This window comes from Cyanistes caeruleus, chromosome 13, assembly GCF_971803275.1.
Source record: "Cyanistes caeruleus chromosome 13, bCyaCae1.hap1.1, whole genome shotgun sequence".
NCBI classification, from domain to species: Eukaryota; Metazoa; Chordata; class Aves; order Passeriformes; family Paridae; genus Cyanistes; species Cyanistes caeruleus.
Genome location: NC_141713.1, coordinates 19,783,115 through 19,795,262, shown reverse-complemented (window position 1 = coordinate 19,795,262; position 12,148 = coordinate 19,783,115). Strand labels below are relative to the sequence as shown.

General features: G+C 53.6%; 1 protein-coding gene across 4 annotated transcripts in view; it reads right to left on the bottom strand.

The window, feature by feature from the left end:
• The window catches only part of ZNF609 (zinc finger protein 609), a 62,738-nt gene extending 53,917 nt beyond the window's left edge, over window positions 1-8,821 (bottom strand). For 2 of the 4 annotated variants that reach the window (XM_086848532.1, XM_086848534.1), the window contains exon 1: window positions 8,694-8,821. The gene's annotated coding sequence lies outside the window, so the exon portion shown is untranslated. The remainder of the gene's footprint in view (window positions 1-8,693) is intronic. The other 2 variants (XM_086848533.1, XM_086848535.1) reach the window with 2 other exon arrangements.
• Window positions 8,822-12,148: the final 3,327 nt, after the last annotated feature.

The following is a 12,148-nucleotide window of genomic DNA, read 5'->3' as shown; positions in this document are numbered from 1 at the left end:
CCTGAGACTGGGCAGCACTCGAGCGATGAGTCATTTGCTGGCATTCTTGAGAAAAGCTTGAAATACTTCAGTCCAGGCATGAAAAAAGCAGGACATACAAGGTCACTGGTAGAGGCTGGAGATGGAGGAAAGTGGAGAGGTGAGCAGAGACCACTTTGGTGCAGGGCAGGCAATCACCCTACCTGAAGCAAAACTCCAGAGACTTGTCAGCCACAACACCAACCTACTCCCAAATACTCAGACCTTAACTCCACATTTATCATGAGGCAAAAGATGCCCCTGGGATCAAAATTCAACCTCACGCCCACTCCCATTCACTCATGACCTTAAAACATGACTTTTCTAGCAGAAGTCCACACAACTGCAGCACATGACAACATCCAGCAAAGCCATCAATACAAAAGATAAACACACAGTGCCTGTGTGTTTGAAGAAAATGCCAGAATAGCTAAAAGCCAGCATTTGCTTCTTATTGACACTTCTATAACCTCAACACCACTGGAAAAACCCAGACACCCTCTTGAGAACCCCTCACTTCCCTGGACTCCCAACAGGCTACGCACAAGGGGGAACACCAAGAGTTTCAGGCTTTCCTTTGTATCGTGAAATGGGGAAAACTGGAACAAGTACCTCTTTAATCCTCCCATCAGTTTTGCAAGTGTCATCACCAAAGTCCAAATTTTTTGTCTATTCGTGCCTTGAGACTCTGCAGTTCTTGAGATGTACAATTATTTGATTTTGATGTCTCTCAACTTGTGCATTTTTTTCCAAGATACCACTTCTGTATGTACGTCTGAATAAAACATAGCTCACATTTCTTCCACCAACTCACAAGGAAGTCCAAGAGCTTCATATTCCAAGAAAAATATAAGCAAGAGAACCAGCACATGGTCCACAGGTCAAGCAGGAGGCGCACTGATACCTACAGACCCAGTGAAGGCACCAAACCCTCCATTCCGTTCCTGTGAAGGATGGCTGGCAAACAGCACCTTCTTGGAACATCTGCTCTGCCAAACTGCACTGCTGGAGTCACTTCTCCGGTGGGAAGCGGAGCAAGCACCATTGTTACACGCAAGCTTGGACATACATGTCTACATGACTCAGGTCACAGAAACAAAGAGCAAAGCAGGTTGGAAGGGACCTTGAAAGGTCACCTGCTCCAATCTTTTGAAAAAAAGGGAGATCAGGTTACATTACCTACCACCCTGTCCACTGGCATGGACTCTTACTGTGTCCTGGAAGGGGTTGTTTCAGGGAATGGCTGTAAAAAATTTCTTTCTTATGTTGAGATGAAACCCCTCCCAGCAAATTCTTTGTCTGTTGCCCCTTGACTTCTCCATATGGCTCCTCTTTGTAGGTGTCCTTAAGTCCTGCAATGTTCCTGCACACACAGAACATCCTCGAAAAAAGATGACTGACCTCCTGCCAGGCAGGAACCAGGTTTGGAGGAAAGGCCACAGTGCTAGGACAACACAGTGGCACAGACTGGAGGAGCATCAAGCACAGCATGAGCAGGCAAGAGTCACACCAGTGCTTTGTTACAGTTCTGACGGCAGGGTCCTGCGGAAGCCACATCCTCTTCCCAAGCCTTTGCCACAGAGATAAGCAGGGAGTAGCAAGGCTCAGGCACTGGATCACAGCCTGCTCATCCAAAAATGCCAGGACAGACATCTTCCAGCAAGCATGACCTAGCAGAATCGAAAATCTCAGGCAGCTGAATACGGCCAAGATCTTTCTAAGAGATCCCAAAACTTACCCAAATCCAGAAGCGCAAACAGGTGCCCAGTGTCTAAACTTTCTGCTGTGTAGGGAAAGAGGAACTGAAAAACCCACATGTGTGGGAGAAGAAGTATTCCGTAGGTAAAATGACAGAGCAGCTTCCTTCCTGCAAGCTCAGCTCTCAGACCTACCCTGAATCAGGGCCGCCCAACAACCCCTCACTGTTGTGTCTGCATGCTGGGAGACACCACCCCTGTGTAACTGCCATACCCAGACCTGCACGTGAAGGTTTAACAAGAAACAGGAACATAGCCCCATCTTCACCCAAAATCTGCATCTCTGGCTCACCCCATGACCCTCATGTGCCACCCTGTCACAGCATCACTGGTACCCAGCAGCTGCCCAGCAGGCACTGGTAGCGCCACAGGAGTAGAGCAGCGGTGCCACGGGGTTCAGCTGCCAAAGGCTGACACACAGACCACTGGCAGCTACACAGCAGCAAAAGGAAAGCAACACCACGAGCAATATCCAGCCAGGATTAACACGTAAGCCCTCTGGGTGAGTCTGCCCCAGACGAGGCAGTGCGTTCCGGCAGCACCAGACACGGCCCTGGTGTTCTTGTACCACCAAAAAGGCCGTTCTTGTTGAGCCCAGCCAGCCGTGTCACTGCTGGCTGGTGCCAAAAATAACATTAAACACTCAAAATGAGACATCTGAGCCAATCTGCCTGGCACTGCAATGCTTCCCCCATAGCAATAAAGCTGGGGAATGACCATCCCTTGAAGAGAGCTGGTTTTGACTGGGAAAGTGGAAGAGCCATGTGGATTTAAAACCCGTGCAGCTACGTCCTTGCTAACGCAAACAGAGAAGTGAACTGATTTATGAGAGGCTTAAAGGTACCTGAACTGGCAGCCTGTCCTTCTGCACAAGCTAGAAGGGGGTAGAGGGGACAGAAAAATAACCCAAGAGGTTCCCAAACATCAGCAGTACACGCAGGCTGGAAGATGGCCAGCAGTGAGAGAAAGCAGCAAGACGGATGTGACCAGGAAAGATCCTCAAAGCATCAGTCACAGACATGGGAAGAAAGAAGACCAAAGACAACCAATGATCATAAATAACCACTGGAGTAAGTGCCAGAAAAGGGAGCTTGCCCTTTTCCCCTGCTCACCCAATGCTGTCAGCAGGGATGCATCCCGAGCTCAGGGTGTTGGTGGGAGCAGGGTGGGCAATACTGCACGGGCTATTTGCTCCCTTTGCTTACAGAGCTCCAGAGGCAGTGTGGCTCTTCTCCTTGCTCCTGGTCTCCCTGCTGCACCCCAGCCCCATCATGGGCCCAGTCCCAAACTGGGTTCTCATAGTCACAGGGATGCAGGTATCTGATAAGGATCACCCTCCACAGAAGCACAGCAGGAACAGCAAATGACCGGCTGCGCTGCCACTCTGCACTGAAGTCAGCATCTCTTTTCCATCTTCTTCACCCAAAGGAAGAGCACCGGCGTGATCCCAGCTGAGCAGTGTCCCTCAGCGACAGCCCTGCCTTGACAGGAGAGGGGCACAGCAGGGCTGGTCAGAGAGGACAGACAGGCAGACACTGGTTTACTTGTTCCCATGGACAGGAGAGTTTCTGGGCTTTATTTCCTTTATCTTTCCTTTTTGGAGCAGAGCAATGCAGCCAGCCTTGGCTGTTTCCCAGCCTTCAGAAGACGATGAACATCTCTCCACCGCTCCAAAACCGAAGGAGCTGCCACTTCACCTATTAATGCCTTTAATTCCCTTTATTCGATAACCAATTAGGGCACCTTGGCTCCCAAAGCTGAGGCTCCCTTTGTAGCAAGGCCAGTGCGTGCGACTGTAATCCCTCTTCCTGTCACATCATCAGCCTGGGAACACTTTGGGAAAAAAACAACCAGTCTGTGAAGTAAAGGAGGAGGGAAGGCAGATGCAGACAGGGACAAATGCAAGCAGAGCAAGTATCATGCCAAGAAATCCCTTTTTTCTGACCTGGGAGGGATAACAAATAGGTGTATCTCCCAGATTAATACAGCACATTTGTGGAGCTCTGATATCCATCAGAAAGTTGCTAATTCGTGCTAATGACCCATTGCAAATTGCCGAATTTTGTGAATTAGCCAGTGCACAGGAATACAATAAAACCCAAGGAAAACCATGCATCAAAGCAGTCTGGGTTTATTTGGGGAGTCCTAGTACACTTGGAATTACTTGTGGCAATGGATGCAGAGGTAAGGTGCAGATTAGATGTGAAACTCCTTCCGAGATACACAAGAAATCCTCAGGACGAGAAGAAATGTCAACAAGGCTACTAAAGCTTTGGGAAAGGAGAAGCAATTCTCCCAGAGATGAGCAAGATTCTTCCTCTGCTATTGGTTTCATAGTGGTTACTGTCAGTGAAGTAATTTTCACTCCTTTAAAGCTGCACGGCACACTCATCCTGATTCACCCTTCATCCCCTTGGAGAAGCACCAGGAAAACTCCTAGTCAAATCTTTGGACCCACTTGAACCAACAATGCTCTGCTAATCCAAACCACAAATGGGCTCAGCAAATTCATTAAAATCAATTTTGTTATCATTAAATCAGCGTAGCCCCATCACACGTGATGGAGCACAGTAGAGATCTCATCATTCCAGCCACTGGAAGAATAAGTGGCACAAGAACAGCTTAGAGGAAAAATCCAATGCCACAAAAGCTTTCTGTGCTTGGGGAAAGAGGAGTATAAAGCAACAACATCATCTTTCCTTTTCTTACACCATGAACATGGCAATGAATTGTAGAAGTTGGGCATTTAATGTTTCAACGCAGAATATCAAGGTTGTCCTGAAATTATCCTTATTCATCCACAAAAAACTGCACTTGCATTCTTTCATACCCCTCACACCACATCTGAGCTGACGCTCAGCAGCTACGTCAGTGGGTTTTGTGCATGTGAAGGACACTCAGCTGTAGTGAAAACAAAACAACCTCTTGGGCTCGTCACAAAAACTGATTTTTCACCCAAATGCAGATGGGAATTGGTTTCCTTTAAAGAAAAAAAATCAATCACAAGTGCAGCTGGGGTCCCAGAGCAAGTTTCCTGGTCAGGCAGCCATTCACTCTTTTCTTACTGTAAGATTGTCCAAGCTCACTCCTTCCTCTGATACAATGTCATACCTCAAGCCACTGACCCTCAGTAGCAGGAAAGTGCATCCGCATGGCAAAATAAGACATATCCCAGTGGGATCTCTTTTCCTGCCCTTTACCAACACAAAGCAAAACCCTTCCTCATCCTGGCCAACCCAGCATGGGGACATAAAGCAGACTGGTTGGTGTCAGGGTGGCCAAAGCTCTGGTTCAGGAGCCATGCATGGCCACCAATGAGCTCCCAGGACAGCTGCATGCTCTAAGGCAGCTCACCTACATATCCCTGATCTTAGAAAAGATCCTTCACACCCACATGGGCTCCTCAACACATTCCCACCCCAACCCCAAACCCTGATGGAGTCAAGCACCCCCATGCAATCCTCATCCCTACACTCCCTGCCACAAGCACCCAAATAAAGGTCTTCCCAAGCAAGCAGGCAAGACCCAAGAGAAAATGACAAGCTCTCCCCATGCCCAGAGAGCCCATGAAGCATCAGAAGAGGAGTCACAGAAGAACTGTAAACAGCCCAGACCATCTCCAGGTGCTTTAGAGTCTCTGAAGCTTCCCAAAAAATATCTCCAAAAACCACCATCAGTTGCAATGGAACACAGGTTTGGGAACAGACTCATGACTCTCCCACCCCCAAGGTTGGGGAACCAGCAGTCCATATCCTGCAGGAAGCCATGATAACCATGGATTTCTCCCATGACCTCAGTGGGCAACCACCCCATAGACTCCCACACTGATCCACCCGCTGCCTTCATCATGTACAAGCAAACTGAGCACAGTTAAACTGCCACCAGCTCCTGGCAAGGTCACCTGCAGCCTCACCTCCTCTGCCCACTCACTACCTGCCCCCAGCAGGTCCCTGTCTCTGGCCAGGAACACGGAGCCAACACTCAAAGGGCATCGCTGCGCACGCAGCCTGTCACGCAGCCCCGGAACAACATACCTGGGACCATAAATACCGTCTTATTTACATAATGCTCTGGATAAAGGGGACAAAGAGGCTTATTGCATTACATCTGGGACTAGTATTGCATCAGCACCCACAGGCCCTAATCCCAGTCAGAGCCACACTGGGCGGGGCGTGGTGGGACAGTGCCGAGGTGCAGCCCCACTTCCAGCCCAGCCAAGGTTGAGCTCAAGACTCTTCCTCTTCCCACCACAAGCATGCAGAGAAAGATCCCTACATCCTGGAAATGCCAATTAAATCAGGCATGACACGTGACCTTGGTCCTCAACCACTATCAGCTGAGCCCAGAAGTGGGACCCCAGATGTGGGTCCCACCTGTCGTGGCCTACAACACACAGACATCGATTTTGTCTGGGGAATGATGCCCATGTGGAAGCACTAGAAAGACTAGGCAGCTCCCAGTTTTCTTTAATTTATGCAATCACAATTAAGAATACACTGTAAATATAACCTGGAGGCAATTTTTGATTCAAGGCAGCCCCGTTCTCCAAGAGAATAAAGCAGACAGAGTGAACTCTGATCTGTCCTTCTTGTTAATTCAAAATAAAGACACACACACAAGCTGTTGGGTAAATCCAACACCATGTGAGAGCACCTCAACTGCCTTTGTGAGCCCTTTCTTCCCAGAAATGTACCTTTTCAGCTCAATTTACAGAGAAAAAGCTTTTGAGGCAGAGGATGCCGTCACCACTGACATAAGCCACGTGTAAGGAAGTGTGAAGGGACTTTGCAATGGAGGCAAGGGATGGATTATTTGGGGCTACCACCCAGCACAGGGCTCCAGACAGAGAGACGGGTCCCCCAAAAAAATCACATCAGCATGCAGAGAGGTAACAAGTATGGTAAGAGACACATCCACACGCACATGCACACACCCCTGAGGCTAATGAGCAGCCTGAGAGTGCCTCACCAAACACACAGACCAAGTCCGTGTGCCTGGCTTGGAGAAAGGAATAAAATCCTCTCCCCGTGCTCTGGCCATACTCATTTACAGGTCATTCCAACTTGCTTGATAATTAATTTCCTCCAGTAGCTCTAACCAGAGGCAGCCCTTGCCCTGCATGCCAGGCCAGTCCAGGTGAAACATTAAATCCTTGTCCTTTTCCACCACAGATATGCTGAGTTCCTGGTGCTGCACACATCTCCCTTCTCCACCTCACAGGAGAGGAGAAAATCTCATTGGACGAAGGAGGGAGTAAAAGGGCAAGGATTTGTGTTTTACGACTGAAATGGCTTCAAAATAATAAAATATAAATTATTTTTGGTCGAGAGCTAATCAATAAAATCAGCTGCCTGGATTTTCTGAGTGCCATGCATGTGCGGTCGCGTACCACCAACAAAGAGCTAGAAATGTGCGGCATAATCTGATGCTGGAGTCATCGCACAAAGCATGGAAACAGGTTTTCCTGAGGATGTCCAGGCAAGGAACTGCCTGCACACGATATAGCCCAAAAGCCAGCCCTAACACCGGCATCCTTGGATATTCCGGAGGAGGGAGAAAAAGCCCATGGGGCTCTTCGGTGCACACTTTAGAAAATGAGTGCCTAACGCCTCCTCCAAGGGAAAGGGCCTTCCCAGAAAGGGAGGAAAAAGGAAAGGCAAAAGGAAGGCTGCCGGGAGATGGAGGGGAGCCAAGTCTCGCAGACCAGACCTGAACCTGTGACCTTCCCCGTGTACACATAGGGCGGAGGAGCGCACGGCAGGAGTGCTTGCCCCGCCGGCCGCCCCAGCTCTCGTGGGACACCCAGCCACGTTGTCACCGGTGGGGTCACCTCCAGATCGGCCCCGCTAGCCAACGGGGACTCGAAGGACTTGAAGGAGAGCGGCTCGTCCTGCGGCTCCCGGCTGCCGGCACACGGCCCGGCCCCAGGGGTGATGCCCGGAGGGGCTCCGCTCTCGGGGCCTGACCCGTCCCAAACTCACAGGGACTCGCTAAACGCAACGGGGAACATCTAATCTTCCGGGACTTGTGCAGAGAACCCCCTACCGGCACTACAAAAGAGCTGGGGTTCAGGGAACCTCCGCTCTCGCTGTCTCTCTGCTCCCGTACCCCCCAAACCCTCCCCGTACAGAGACGGGTGTCAAGAGGGGTGACCCCCACCTCCGCCCAGGAACACCGCTACCCTCTCGGGAGCCCACTTCCCAGCCTGCATCACCCCGCGCAAGCGGTGACCCCACGCAGGGGACACCCCCTCCCTGCAGCCGTGGGGTCCCCAGGGCCCTGAGCGCGACCCTCGAGGCGGCCTCTCAGCCCTCGGGGGGTCCCGACCCCCAACGGCCGCAGCACCCGCGGGGGCTCCTTCCCAACGGCCTCGGGAGGGACCCGCAACCGCCCCCGCGGCCACGGCGTGGGGGGGACGCAGACCCCACGCGGACCCAGTGGCCCTAGGGGGAGGCTCCCGGAGCTCCATCCCCACGGCCAGAGATGAGGGAGGGGGAGGCACGTATCCTCGTCCCCGATGGTCACAGGGCTGGGGGGGGGCACAAAGACTCCCCAAGGGTACGGGGGGGGGGGGGGGGGGGGCACAGCCCCATTCCCAGGGGTCACGGGGGGGGCGCTGAACCTCCCGTTCCCAGCAGTCCCGGGGGAGGGGTACCCAGAGCCCCGTCCGTAAGGGTCACGGGGGGAAGGCACAGCCGCGTTCCCGGGGGTCACAAGGAAGAAGGGGGGAGGGCACATATCCCCGTCCCGACGGTCACGGCTCACGACGGCGGCCCGGGCCCAGCCCGTGCGGAAGGGGCGGGGGGAGGGGGTGCCCGAGGCCCGAGGGGAGCCCCCAACGCCGCCCCCCTCCCCCCATTCACCCCCCCCACCCCCGCCCCGCCGCCGTGGCGCGGGGCCAGCCGGGCTCGCACTCACCCGGTCGCTGGGGTATCCGCCCTAGGTGCGTTCCATGTGGGTCGCGCCGGGGCCGGCGCTGCGGGCCGGGGCCGGGGCCGGGCCGGGCCGGCCGGGGCCGCCACGCGCTGAGGCCGCGCCGCGCAGGCCGCGCCGGGTCCGCCGGGCGGGGCGGGGCGGACGCGCCGCAAAATGCGGAGGGCGGAACGTGGAGCGGCGTCCCCGGCCGGCGGGAAAACACGGAACGGATCCCCCGCCTGAAGGATCGGGAGCCGGAGAAAGACAAAGCCCGGAGCGGAGTATTCCCTGCCTTAGGAGCAGGAGCCCCCGTAGCGCCTCCTCGGAAATGGCTGGGGGAATCTTTTGGGGGTGTTTCACTCTCTGAGAGGCGTCGTGCGAGACCTCAGCCCGGCACGGTACCCCCAAGGCCACGCTTGTAGCTCCCTGAGCCAGCACAGAAAGGCAGGGGGCGGGAGTCATCACCTCCCCGGGGCATCCACACCTACCTCAAAATCCATTACATTGTGCCCCACGCTGCCACTTTTCCTTTCCAAACACTCTTCTGGATGGAAAGAGCACCTGGGTCTTCAACCGTTCTCATGTCCTGGAGATGACATGTCACCTAAACTCTCTAATTCCCACCCAAAGCTTCAGCACTGGCCCTGCTGACCTGGAAGGAAAGTCCAGCTCACCTCAACCCTGGCTCCTGGACAATCCAAAACCTGCATTCCTTTTCCCAAAGCCTCAGCATCAGCCCCACTGTTTGGTGAGGAAATTTCGGTTCACCTCAGTGGAGATGTCCCAGTCCTGTGTCCGTGACACCCCAAACCCAGGCAGGTGAATCAGTGTGGCAAGCTGTGCCAGTGGGAGATGGGATGCAGGATCCCAGCTGGCATCTGTCAGCGCTGAGCACGGAGCAGGGACATGCAGGAATCTGCAGATGGAGAGGGGAGCACCAGCTCCATCTACCCAGACAGGTTCTGCTATAAGTATTCCAGCCCGAAGAGGTGCCACTACTCCTTGAGTGTGCCACCATCCAGTGTGGTTTCAAGAGAGCACCATAAGAAAAGCCAATTTCTTCTGATGCTTTTTGCCCCCAACAAGGACAACACAAGACCCAAATCCCTGGCAAAGGAGGTGATACCGAGAAGGCCAGAGGTTTGGGTGTCTCACCAGCTTTTGGGGCTGGGGCAGGTGGGAGGGAGCCAGAAGATGTTTAAAGCAATGGGAAAAGAGGGATGAGAATCCTTAAAGCCCAAAAGAGAGAAAGAGGAGAAATCCTTCCATATCCTGACAAGGAGAAACTGTTCTCACACAGCACAGAGCCAATGCTGGCAGGCTCCAAGACAACCTGTATTAATAAAACCAGGTCAGTTTTTACTGAAGTATTTTCAAGGTTTGGGTAAAAGGTTTTATGGGCATTTGGTGTTGATGATCAGCAATTCTCAGACCAGGAATGTTGCTTCCAAGGGTGGAAAAACCAGCATCAGACAGGAACACAGGATGAGCCAGGGATGGGCCAGTGCATCTTTCCCAGCAAAATTGTGATGCCACTAATACAGGAGGAAAATAAAAGCCCTGCCAGGCAAGGCAGCTCCATTGGGAATGATCTGGGCATCGCTCCAACGACATGTTTTGCCATGACCACGAGCAGGGCCCGTGATCCAGCCTCCCTGCAGCTGTCAGAGATCCCACAGAATCCTACAGGTGATGGTGGATGTGATGAAAGGGAGGAAAGCTCCCTTAGGGAGGAAAGCTGCAGGCACCAGGTAGATGTGAGTGTGAGTGACAAAGGACAGGGAAGACGACAAGGAAGCAGCCACTCCCAGAGCTGGATGCAGGAGACGGATCTGGTTTAATATGGAGCCAAATCATGGGCTCATATTAAAGCCTGGCTCAGGCATGGTATGGGTGACCCATCTGGGTGAGCATCTTGGGATGGGGATGTTAACAGGCACTAGGTGTGATGGGAAGGTGGGATTCTGTGGGGTCACAGAGTCGGTACCAGATCCCACTCTGTCATGATCTTGTCTGATGGTGCTGCACTCCTGGGACAGGAGCTGGAGCTGCAGCACCTGGAGCCAGCCTGGCACCTCCTCCCTGGGTGCTGACTTCCACGCCGCCGTGTCCCGCCTCTCCCACACAGCCCACAAGGAAAGCCTCTCCTGCCTCCTTCTTCTCAAGGCACCAAGACCCCAGGATGACTCCCCAGGCCCCCCCTCCCTCTCCAGCTCTACTCCAAATGGCACCACATATATTCTCCATCACTCTCAAGGGACACCCAAGATAGCAGGATCTCCATGTGAGAAGAGTGCAGGAGTGAAGTCTCTAGGAATCCCAGCACAGCTGACTGGACCACAGTGGTGGGACACAAGGGACAGAGTGGATGGAGGGGGAGATATAGCCAGAGGAAGCAGGAGAATTCCATCACCCTTGGCCACATTGAACAGCAGCTTCCACACCATGAACTCTGTGCCAATTGCAGGCAGCTCAGAGCTGAAACACCCGGATTTTCCCACTGAGGAATAATGTGGGTGGGTGTTGGATCCAGCCCCATCATTTCCAGCACCTCAGAGATCCTACAGACAGCAAAGGGAGCCAAAAGACAACTCCCAGGGCAAATGGCATGGGACAATTTCCAGTGCTTCAGCACTATGAATGCTTTGCACTCTCCTCCTCCTCTCCTGTGGGGCAGAGGGCTGGGACAACCTACACCCAGGGACTGTGCCAAGCAGTTGAGCTGGCAGCTCCCACTGCATTCCTGGGAAAGAGGAGGAGAAAGGATGCTGGGAGTGCTAGGGGTTCACTCCATCCCCCCCCCAGAGCAGGGTGGGCTCAGGGTAATGAGGAGGAGCTCTTAGCCCATGGCAAGGCAGAGCCTGGAGCGCTGCAGCACGAAGGGATCACAACCCAGTACGCAGCAGGGCATGATGAGCATGGACACAGCAGTGTGGGGGGAGGCTCAGTGGCAGGGAGAAAAAGGTGAAATTCAGCTTATTCCACAGGTGCTCTACACACAGCTGCTGGGGGCAAGGTCTTGGGGGGTGGCTGTTGCTTTGGCACAAATCCGAAGAAGGATGTAAGGCTGGGCACTCAGCAGTGATTCCAAAGGGCTGGAAGAGCACCTGTGAGCAGGCACAGAGCCCACCCCTAACCCCAAACCTCCCATTCCCACTTGGCAGGGCTCAGGCTCTCTGGCTGTTGGGAGCCATCCTCCTCATCCCCCCAGCTTCTCCTCCATGTGTCTGACCCCACAGAGCAAAAAACAACTCAAGGCACTTTTTGGAGAGGGAGATCCTGCCTAAGCCAGGATGGAGCTGGGCTGCCTGTTGCTGGAGAGCTCCCCGAGCTCTGGGACCTGCTGCTCCTAGGGGTGCCAGTGATTGTTGAACCACATCCTGTCAAGCTCCATCTCCCACACACCCTTGTCTGCAGCGCAGGACCTCCCTGGAAGCACAGGGCTGCTGGGCCAGGTC